Here is a 12,066-nt window from a genome sequence, read left to right as displayed (position 1 = left end):
AACATTAGGAGTAAAGGTTCCAGGCTACAACCAGGAGACTTACTTCTAGTACAAGGCTGTCAAACTCCTGGCCCATGGGCTGGATGCATCATGCGTTGGCCATGCCCACACCCAGTTTAGTGAAGGGGAAAAAGTCCCGATACATCATGTGATACCACCGTGACAACATGAGTTTGACACCCCTGTATCCAGTACAGCCTTGGGTATGAAAGTCAGCTGGGTGACTTTGAATCAATCATTCTTTCTCAGCTTATAATATTAAGCTCTGGAGACAAGCTAGTCAGTTAATTCAGTTAAATCAACATTTCATTGATTCAAAAAATGCTAGGAAGAAAAAACTCCCACAAGGCTTGTAATCCAATGATTTGGGCAGCAAGGAAGAGCAAGCTGTTGTGAAATTGCTTTTTGAGGACTTGAGGAGTGAAAACTATTGTACTATGTAAGTGATCTATGCCTCATGCAAGTTTCGTACTGCTTTCCATTCTTACAAATCTTGAATCAGTTTGTGAACAATAATTAAATGTAAAAATAAATGTAAAAAGTTTTAATAGCCTAAATATAATGTATCCAACCCCTCTGAATCATTTTCATTTTTTATAATAGTGAAGGACATCTCTCAGGTTTCACACTGGTTAAATAAAAACCTTGAGTCTGGCTTGATTATCTAATTGGCAACAGTGCAATTGCTTAGAATTAGTCTTACAAATGTATAGCTAAATGTACCATCCTGTAATTTGGTGGCAACATTCTATAATTTCCTAACTGAGCTCAAGGGCAGACTCACAATGGTAATTTCACTTTAAGTAGTCTAGATATGTGATTATCACCACATAAGCCACTGCAACTATCTTCTGCCTATCCAGAAAAGGGAAGGTAGCATACTAACTCAAACCTAAACTGGTAAAAGGCATGCAAAACTCAGTTAGGTCTTCAGTGGCAGTCATGATTTTTGGAAGACTCACAAACTATGTATCTATTTTTTCTTAGGGAGCATAACTATTAAGATAGCAAACTCTCCAGTTTTTGAGATCTTGTGGCACCTACTTACAAGGTGTTCATTTTATCTGAATTCAATTTTAGTATATTAATTTCCATCTACCTCATCATTGCATTCAAGCAATGATTCATAACATGTACATAACAATCTATTTTGATTCTGGTATTATGGAGACATATAGATGAGTATCATAATAAATACTGATGACATCTAGTCCCTCCCCCCACTTCAATTCTTCATTGCTTCCTCTAGGAACTTCCTACAGATGTCCATTGACTGCCAAGTTCAGAATGGTGGTCATCTAATACTTCGCTTTGAGAAGTTGGAGTGAAAACACCACAGAATACAGCCTTCAATCCCCATCTCAAGAAAATGCACTACTGACAATGATGTACTCACAACAGTTGTTGAGAGAAAGAGCAGAAACAATACAATGATATTTCCTCTGTCTCTCTCCCACAGAAGGCAGCCTTTGGGGTAACTATGGTTGATGCTATTCTCAACCAGGTCTGAACTCAGATTGAGAGAGTAGAGATAATAAATTTCCCCCAAGAATATGCAGCTACCTGAAAGCACCACTTTCTCAATGAACCTGCCCAGAAAATGGATATTTGAGATTGGCTCATGAAATATTCTGAAGGCAAAAAGGGTTTCTTCAGCAAACTACAACTTCCTTTATCGTGACTTCAATGAATCATGATTTATCTGACTGTCCATCTCAGAACTGACTCTGGATATAGATTAAAAACAGAATCAGGTGCTACAAGCAAATTAAAAAATAGTGAATGTAACTTATGTGAAAGCCTAACCAAAGAGCTCAACCATAACAGCCCAACCAAAACAGATACTGTATACCAGATGGACATGCACCTATCCATCTCATTCTAACATTTAAAGGCTTTCAGGCAGTGGCATTTTGACCTCCCTGGTAATGCTATTCCAGAACAGGTGAAACAACAGAAAAAGTACATTTCCTAAATTCTGTCAAATATTGTTGCTTAATGGATGGGTTATGAATCATGCCCACTGTTATGGAATGGGTAGAAATAATGAGGGACAGGCATTCTACTTCAGTATTACTCAATCATGAATCTATTAAGTTAATTCCCCTTTGGCTAGTTTAATGGACAAAGTTTAAGAGAATACATTGAAAGCAATGTTACTTTTAAACATTTTGCAAAGCTGTTACACTATAAAGATTCTAAACAGTTTTCAGTTTCAGCATGAGCTGTGTAAATTGTATCCCTTTTATTTCTTCAGAACTGTGGTAGCACAATGGTTAGAATGCATTATTGCAGGCTAATTTTGCTGACTGCTAGCAGTTTGATTCTCACCGACTTAGGGATGACTCAGCTTTCCAGCCTTCCGAGGTTAGTAAAATGAGGATCCAGATTGTTGGGGGCAATATGCTGACTCTGTAAGCCACTTAGAGAAGGCTGTAAAGCACTGTGAAGCAGTATATAAGTCTAAGTGCTATTGCTAATCAATGCCACCATTTGCATTTTACTTCACTAAATACAGATATGCTATAATGAAACTGGATGTCTGATTTTACTTTTAGATCTGTAACCCACTGCATTGACTCTTTTCTCCTCCCATCTGTCCTCCCACCTTCCCCAATTTGTTAGAAATACAGTAAGAGTTTAGAAGTTCTGAAAAATTACCTGCCACTAGAGGTTGTTCAAATTCTAGTCTTGATTTATTAGTCTAGACATTTTTAAGGCCATATCTATAGTCTGTAGTTAGCAATTTTGTTGAAATGACACACACACAAGAAGAATCTTTACAGATGAGCTTATTTTATTTGCAGCATTATGCACAGAGCAAACATTAAAAATTTAAAAAGTAATATTGATTTGCAGCTCCATCAAATTATATCCACATAAGCTTTTTGAGAAGTTCCCTGTTGCTATCATTGAATTGCCCTCATGCCAACAGTAAACCACAAATCCAATGGAAGGAAAAATAAGTAACAATAAAGAGCACTTATTCATTATCATGCAATAAGTAAAGTATTTTGCATAATTGACATGTTTCAAACACTTTCTTAAATGAGCTTTTATATTAAATGTGCATTTGTTTGTCTGTGTGTACAAAGACACATATAAAATATACACTGGCTGACAAAGTACAACACAAGATGGCACTGTTGTCAGTTAATTGAATCATCAGAAAAATCCCATCTCACTAGTTTTTGATTGGTAAGAAAGACCCTTTGTAAGCGCACAAAGGTATATATGCAAAAAGGTTTGAGGATTTAAGGATAAATGCTACAGGATCTTTAGTTTCCTAGCCAAGTATGGGACTCAGAAAGATAGCTCACCATTTTGCAATAGCTAGAGCTTTGATAACGATTAAGAGTCTGCTCTGCTTATTCAGAAGATATATAAAATAAAATATTACAACAGTGCAATTAATTTGACTGTTACAGATTTAAATGCAGCTTAAATGTTTTTAAGGCTAATACAGGTACTCTTTAATTTTCATTTTATGATGGTTCAAAGTAATGACAGCATCAGAAAAAATGATTTATGACCTGTCCTTGGACTTACCATCCCCACAGTCACATGATGACAATTCAGATGTTGGCAACTGGGGTAATATTTACAACTGGTTATAACAACCTATGGTCACATGACTGTGATTTGTTCCTTCTCAGTAAGTTTCTGGCCAAAAAAAATCAATTGGGGAAAGTGGATTCATTTAATGAATATGTGATTTGCTTAATGATCATGCGAGTCATGTAATGACTGCTATAAAAATGTAAAATTGGGTCAAAAAATATAAAATTGATGACTTGCTTAACCATTGCCCCTATTTACAACAGAAAATCTGGCCCCAGTTGTGGTTGTAAGCTGAGGACTACCTGTACACATTAACATCACTAAAACTGTTTTTATTTTATTTGGAAACATGAGATTTTGAAACTCGTCTTTCCATATAGTCCCTTCCTTATCCTACTTATCCATTTGTCCCCGTTCATCTTCACCAAGCAGCCTCCAAATCCAGACCTGTGACATGACCTGTTGGTACACAGAAGTTCAAAATTAAACCATATCAGTGATTGAGAATCAGGTGATATTACAATGCTTAGGCCAATGTAATTTTATGATTAGGTTTAGATGTCTAGGACCATATTTCTCAAATTTGGCAACTTTGAGATGTGTGGTCCAATTCCCAGATTTCCCCAGCTAGCCAAGTTTGAAACCATTGATCTAGGATGAAGGTTAAATAAAATTCATTCCTTATCAGATCAGCTTAGAAAATGCAGTGCTGAATTTTGGCACTGCTAGAGTCTGTATTCTTTTATTTTATTTTATTAAATGTATTGGCCACCCAACTTCACTGGACTCTGGGTGGTTTACAAAACTAGGAAAAATATCAAAACAGCTAAAATCATTTCATTTATTTATCTATTAAATTTATAAAGCTGCCCAACTCACACACAGTGGTTTCATTAAAACGTTGAATCACACAGACATCCCGGACTAAAATAAACTAATAAATCGCAAAAGAAACAAAACAAAACAGGGGGCATTGAACCAATAATAAATGTCAATTCCAGGCCTGGGACCAAAGCCAGGTAGGGGGGGGGGGTTTGGGGGTGTGTGGGGGTGGGGGGGTGTGGTGTGTGTGGGTGGTTGTTGTGTTTTTTTTTTTTTTTTTTGGGTTTTTTGGTGTTTTTGGGGTGTGGGTGTGTTTTTTTTGTGTGTTGTTTTTTGTTGTTTTTTGTGATTTTTTTGTTTGGGTGGTGGGGGGGGGGGGGGGGAGTTTATTTTTTGGGGGGGAAAAAAAGGTTGGGTAGGTTTTTTTTTTGTTTTTATAAGGGTGTTTTTTTTTGGGGAAAAAATTTTATAATTTAATGATGTAATTATAATTTTTAATTTTTTTTTTTTAAAAAAAAAATTAAAATTTAAAAATATTTTTTTTTTTTGGGTGTTTTATTTTGGGGGGTTTTTTTTTTTTTTTTTTTTTGTTGGGAGTTTTTTTTTAAAATTTTTTTAGGGGGTTTTTTCACACCTAAATTTCAAAGCATCCCAGAATCTCAGGAGAGAGGGCACCATCCATTTTCAGTGGAGATGCAGTTCCAGAGGGTGGGGGCCACAACAGAGAAGTCATGCTTCCTGGGTCCCACAAGATGGGCTTACTAGGTGATAACCAGCACCAGTGGTGGGATTCAACTCTGTGGGTGTGGCTTGATGGGCGTGCTTTGCGTGCGTGCAGAGAGTTTGATACTGACCTCCTCCTGCAATCCTGGACTCTCTCTGTGTGTTCAACAGCTGAGGCACGGCAATCCACTGTGCCACGCGAAGCAGCTGAGCTTCAAAACCAGGAAATAAAGCTCAAGGTTAAGTGCACCAAACTTGATTGCAGGAAATACGACTTCAGCAACAGAGTGGTCAATGTCTGGAATACTCTACCTCAGGTGTCTCCAACCTTGGCAACTTTAAGACTTGTGGACTTCAACTCCCAGAGTTCCTCAGCCAGCTTTGCTGGCTGAGGAACTCTGGGAGTTGAAGTCCACAAGTCTTAAAGTTGCCAAGGTTGGAGACCCCTGCTCTACCTGATTCTGTGGTTTCTTCCCCAAACCCCAAAAACTTTAACCTTAGACTGTCTACTATTGACCTCACCCCTTTCCTAAGAGGTCTGTAGGGGACATGCATAAGCGCACCAATGTGCCTACCATCCCTGTCCTATTGTTTCTTTTTATTTTTCTTATAAGTATCTATCTCATGTATTCATAACTATGTATATACTTATACCTATTATCTTGTAAGCGATTGACAAATCAAATAAAAATAAATAAATAAATAAAAAATAAACTATAGAGCCAGGGTGGATGGGTGGGCCCAGCAGCTGATCATCAGAGCAAACTAGTTTGCTCACAGATGATCCCCGTAGCTACTGGTTTGGCTGAACCGGACCGAATCAGTAGAATACCACCCTTGACCAGCACCTTGAATTGCACTCAGAAGCCAGATGGCAGCCAATGCAGCTTGTGTAGCAATGGTAACACTTGACCATACCAAGAGGTGCCCATTATTGCTGGCACTGTATTTTGAACCTTTGTAGTTTCCAGGTGACCCTCAAGAGCAGCTCCATGTGGAACTCATGGCAAGAATCCAATTGTGAGGTGATCCAGGAATGAGAGATTGTCTACAAGGCCCTTCAAATTGAGGAAAGGGCACAACTGGTGCACAAGATGAATCTGGATAAAGGCCTCCTGGCCACAGGTGCCATTTGCTGCCTGAAGAGTAGCTGCAAATCCAGGAGGACCCCTTAGTTGCTTATCAGTCCCAAATTGTGATGCATTAAAGCAACCCAACCACCATATTTCCCCTCTGTCATTGTCTTGAATTTGAATTAGATGATTTTTTTTTACTGCTCTTCTACTGTTAACAGCCCTTTGTAGGATTTTGCTAAGTAAACCTGTTATGTTACCAACATCTGTTTGGACTTCAAATAATCAGGGAAGCACATCAATCATCTTACTTGTTTCTGGTTTAAAGAGTAAATGAAATACACGCTTGCAAGTTACTTAATCTAAAAAATAGCAAAACAACAAAACGTTTGGTAAAATTATTGAAATTGATGTATTTAAAGGACCAGAAAGTTGTAGATAATCTCAAGGAGCACGTATGCCCCTTTTGCTACACAAAAGAAGATAAACTTTAAAAGGAACAGTATACAGAATAACAGAGTAAAATTTATTTACTACTACAGGAAGTCTGTGACCAGATTTTCTTAAAGAAACACATCTGTTTCCTCCTAACAGATGTTGCCTGAATGCCTAGGGTCCAGACATGTATAAATTAGTTTCCATACACTTTAGAAACATATGGATCAGAAATGGCAGGAAAGAGAGAGAACTTTGTTTGGAGTTCCTAGTTTAATGGACCTAACTTCACTCACAAATCATAAAAGATTACCTGAACAAAAATAATTATACTTTCAAAGTTACATTTATTTTTTTAAAAAAATTGCAATAGTGTTCTCCAAGCAAAAGAAAGACTTGATATAGGTAAGAAATGCACACCATACACACAGACACACATGTAGAGGAAAGCATGTATAAAACACGCATTCAGGTGAAAATAGTGTACAGTAATGTATATACATATGTGTGTGTGTGTGTGTGTGTGTGTTTACATACAGAAGTGTATGTATGCATATGCATATGTATGTAGCATGTGGATAATGCAGCTTTAAAACTCTTCTCCTCTCTCTCTCTCCTTCTCCTTCTCCCTCCCCCTCCCTTCCTACCCATCATGTCTGTCTGTCTGTCTGTCTGTCTGTCTGTCTGTCTGTCTGTCTGTCTAATCATCTCTGCCTGGACAAGTCTGTGTAGTTTTCTTGGCAGGAAAAGTGATTTTCTATTTGCAAACTTCCTAGGGCTGAGAAAGAGTGACTGTTCGAAAGTCACTCAGCTGGCTTCACTCACAGGCTCTTGGTTTCTAACCAGGTGGTTAAACCACTATATCAGACTGACTCTCATTGTTCTCAACTTCACATATAAATTATTTAATGCTAGGCATTAGGGCTCTAGAACACATCAGATTCATTTCTGAAAAAGTGCTTCTAGGGGTGCAAATCTAGCACTTGCTTGCAACTCTTTTCCTTAATGGATCTTCCTTCATGCCACATAAAACCACACAATGTGCTAGAATAAAAAAGCAGCTCAGTTTGGAGAAAATACTTCTGCAGCAAGGTATTTTAGTTTTTTTTTAAAAATATAAATAGTCCTATAAATAATACATGTCCATTTTTTGCTGTTCTCATTGTTATTGCTATGCAACAGACGGTCCTTGAAGTTTAAATCTGCAGATATTTTTATTGCTTCGGGTCACTGCTGTGTTACTTTGTACAAATAGCACCCAGTGCGGCTCCCGCAGCATATGTTGATTTTTGCATGCCTCGGTGGAGATCATGAAAAGGCAACCCATCATGTGCGCTGAGCAGCTTCTACCTGTCTTTGGATTTTGCTAAGTGCCTGCTTTTATGGATCAATGGAAAAGCTCAGATTGCTCTGTAATTTAGAGATTTTAGGCCCAAATGCTGGATGTCAGGCTAATAGATGATGGGTAATCAAACTCTGAAGGAATTACCATTTTTTGCTTTGTTTTTCATACTGAGTTTTCTGTAGCCATTTCATGAAACTGTCAGACAAAATAGCAACAATTATTTTATGTTTACTGTATTCAGATGTCAACAGTATATGCAGCAGTGAAAAAAATTGGACAGTATGCAACCCAGCCATGGACTGTTAACTGATAAATATTTTAGTCCATTTAATTGTCTGCCTTAGCTTTTAAAGCTCTCCAATATAAAATACAAAGCAATAATAATAAGACGAAGTGACATCGTGCTGCAGAAATCCAATTGAATATAACTTGTAATAACTTAAGATTTCACAACTGCATTCATTGTAACTACCACATCACATAAAAGTGTGAACTGTATATCAAATGCAAATGAATGGAAATGGAACTTCATAGAATTGTTCTTGAAAATCCTTTGAATTTAAGTTGAGCTGAAATTACTCACTTTTTTTGAGCCATTATTTGCAGCAGCTCAGGAAAGTGTCTTTCTTTTAAAATGTGTTTTTCAGCACTTCTTGGAACTTTTCTTTCCCTTGGTTATATCAATACTGTTATGGCATGTTTGGTTGATCATGGCTATCTTTGTGAAAAATATATTAATACAAGCCAGGCCCATGTGGCAATAGGGGGTGAGAAACACTAATCAAAGTTCCTTCACAAACTTTCTTTATGTCATAGGAACTGCAGATCTCATTTTAGTATCTTATTCCCATTGCAGTTACTCGGGATAGGAATACCAAATCAGGCCAGTGTAACGCTATGCTGCTTACCATATTGTTAGATGTGGGTGTGAGAAATGAGCGCTGTAGTCTTGTGAGGCATTTTGTTCTATCTAATAACAGAATGTCGATTAGGTAGTTTTTGTTTTCCCCCTCCTTGTACTGAGGAAAGTATCCTATTAGGCAGAGCTTGTATTGAATGCATGCTTTCTGTTCCATAGTGTTTTCCCTTAAACTGAGATTGGCAACTTAGTCCTGGAGCTACATGTGGCCTTTGAGTTCCCTTTTAAGGGTCCTGAAAGGTCACTGTTTCTGAAAAGTAGCCATTTTGAAATGGGTTCCTGCCATTTTGAAATGGGAGATCGATAAAAACTGTAATGTAAGCCTCAAGTAAGTATATTACAGTCGAAAAAGCCCAAAATGTCCTCATCCATGCACATTTCTGATGATTTCCTCCTTTCATGTGAATTTGTGCTATAAATTGGATTAGCACAAATGAGCATCTGGCTGTGAGTTTGTAAATGGAAAAACATCTGCAAATTCCAAATGTGCCCAACAAAAGGGGAGGCAACTATATATATCAGAAATGTGCATGGATGAGGACATTTTGGGCTTTTTCAACTGTAATATACTTACTTGAGGCTTATATATATATTTGGGTAGTTTACATTTCAAAAGTAAGAAACAATAAAATGAAGAGGAAACCTCCACCTAACTCACTCTTCATATTTACTTTATAGTATAACTTGGCCAAACAATCACATAACTTCTGGGGCAGATTCTAGAGATAGAAAACAGAACATTAGCTAGCATGTGTGGAAGGCACATAGCCAAAATATCATTGGAGAATACTGCAAATCTTGTAAGATAATGTTCTCAGCAGTTCTCAGCTTTTATTATTTGGAATTTTGGATGAAAAGCTGACACAACCTGCATTTCCAAGTATTGTTTGAATGAGACAGTTCATCCCAGAGATCTCAGTCCTATTAATAGACAGAATGATGCAGTTGCCAGAAGCAGCAGAAGGAGGGATAAGGCAGAGCTTAAAGAGAACTGTGTGTGCAATATAGGCTTCCTACATATAAGCTGACCACTAGTCCTCAGGCTCATTACAAGACCCTGTCTGAAAGTTAATACTCACCATGACTCCCTGTTTGAAATAGGATGGCTGCCTTTGCCTTGGGCAGCAAAGGTACAGAGTGCTGACTTTCATTGGGCTGGCTTCAGTCTGATAATCAGTGGATTCATGTTGTGAAAATGCAGTTGTGATGACTTATAGCAACTCCAAGCCTCAAGACCCCGCAACATAGGTTCCTGAGTTTACAGAGAGACTTATGCCAAAAGAGAGCTGGCAGCTGGATCCCACTTACCATAAAAAATAGGAGCTCAGCCATAAGAATCTTACAATCACAGGCAGTTAAATCACCCTGGTTAGAAGAGGAATATGAATTAAAGCATCCCAAACAGATGGTTGTCTAACTTCTGCCTGTACATATTGATAGGTGTACAGCACATATAAGTTCCAGCAAAAATTGAACTAATATGTTAATTCCTTCACTAAAACCAATAGGGGTTTCAAAGGGATTTATTCTAGTGGAATCGCTTACTCATTTTGTAACCCAGTTTCAAGGTAAAGTAGTAAACATCATTTACCACAATTCCAATCTGGGGTAGCATCTTGGAATGTATGAGTGCTCAGTGAGTATGTAAATAATAATAACAAAAATGCCTTAATACTAAAGAATCATAGATTTTCTTAGGTGTATTATCCACTGTAGTTACTGGTTTTCCTACTTAAAAAGTTTCTCTTTTGTTTGTGACTATAATATTATGAAGAATGCTGGTGATAAATATTGGGGAGTGGATATAGACATGAAACTATCTAAACTCTGCAGTAGTTTTGTACTGAATTTTCATGATGTTTGATTTTCTGTGCAAAATCTGTTGCTTTGAAGTGTATAGAAAAGGAAGCATAAGGAAAAAAAATTCTACCTTTCAGCTCTCTCTCTCTCTTCTTCTTCTTCTTCTCAGCTTTACTGCTGTGAGCTGATGCATATGCAAATACATGTTAAAAGACTCTTTTTAAACCCACTTCACTGTGTGCTGATGTGTATAAATGCTTGCCTTTTAAAACAAATGCAGAATTAAAAGACTCATTTTTAGACTGTGGCTGTACACTAATGCTCATTAAAATACTCTTTTTGAAGCTCATTACTGTGCACTGATGTGTATTTAAAGTCCATCATTGTTTGCTGATGCACAACATGCCTAGGATATTTATTTTTTAATTTATTTATTTTTGTCAATTGCTTACAAGATAATAGGTATAAGTAGAAACATAGTTATGAATACATGGATACATATAAGAAAAATAAAAAAACAAAAGAAACAATAGGACAGGGATGGTAGGCATGTTGGTGCGCTTATGCACGCCCCTTACAGACCTCTTAGGAAAGGGGTGAGGTCAATAGTAGATAGTCTAAGGTTAAATTTTTTGGGGTTTGGGGAAGAAACCACAGAGTCAGGTAGAGTATTCCAGACATTGACAGCTCTGTTCCTGAAGTTGTATTTCCAGCAATCAAGTTTGGTGCGATTAACCTTGAGTTTGTATCTATTGTGTGCTCTTGTGTTGTTATGGTTGAAGCTGAAGTATTCATTGACAGGTATGACATTGCAATGTATGATTTTACATACTATACTTAGATCGGATCCAAGGCGGCGTAGTTCTAGGTTTTCTAGGTCTAGAATTTCGAGTCTGGTGGCATAAGGTATTCTGCAATGAGTAGAGGAGTGGAGAACTCTTCTTGTGAAATATTTCTGGACTTTCTCAACTGTGTTAATTTCAAATACATAATGTGGGTTCCAGACTGATGAGCTGTATTCGAGTATTGGTCTAGCAAATGTTTTGTATGCTATAGTTATTAGTATAATATTACCAGAGAAAAAGCTACATAAGATTAGGTTAACAACTCTTAATGCCTTTTTGGCTATGTAGTTACAGTGGGCTCTAGCACTTAAATCATTAGGGATGAGTACTCCAAGATCCTTGACAGAGTTTGGATCATCAACAAGGTCCTGTATTTTATTTTCTGATTTTTTTTGCCAGAGGACAGAGCATTTATTTCTTGAGATTTGAAGTTGCCATTTGTTTGACCATTCTGATACATAGTCGAGGTCTTTTTGAAGGGCAGCAGTATTGTCTGTGGTGTTGAATAGCTTTACATCATCAGAGAAAAGAACGCAGTTGCTC

The sequence above is a fragment of the Notechis scutatus genome, chromosome 1 (genome assembly GCF_049901735.1).
Source record: "Notechis scutatus isolate UNSWTSFEM ecotype Mainland chromosome 1, rNotScu1.2, whole genome shotgun sequence".
Classification (NCBI taxonomy): Eukaryota; Metazoa; Chordata; class Lepidosauria; order Squamata; family Elapidae; genus Notechis; species Notechis scutatus.
The sequence above is the reverse complement of the archived record's forward strand: the minus strand, read 5'-3'. Positions refer to the sequence as shown.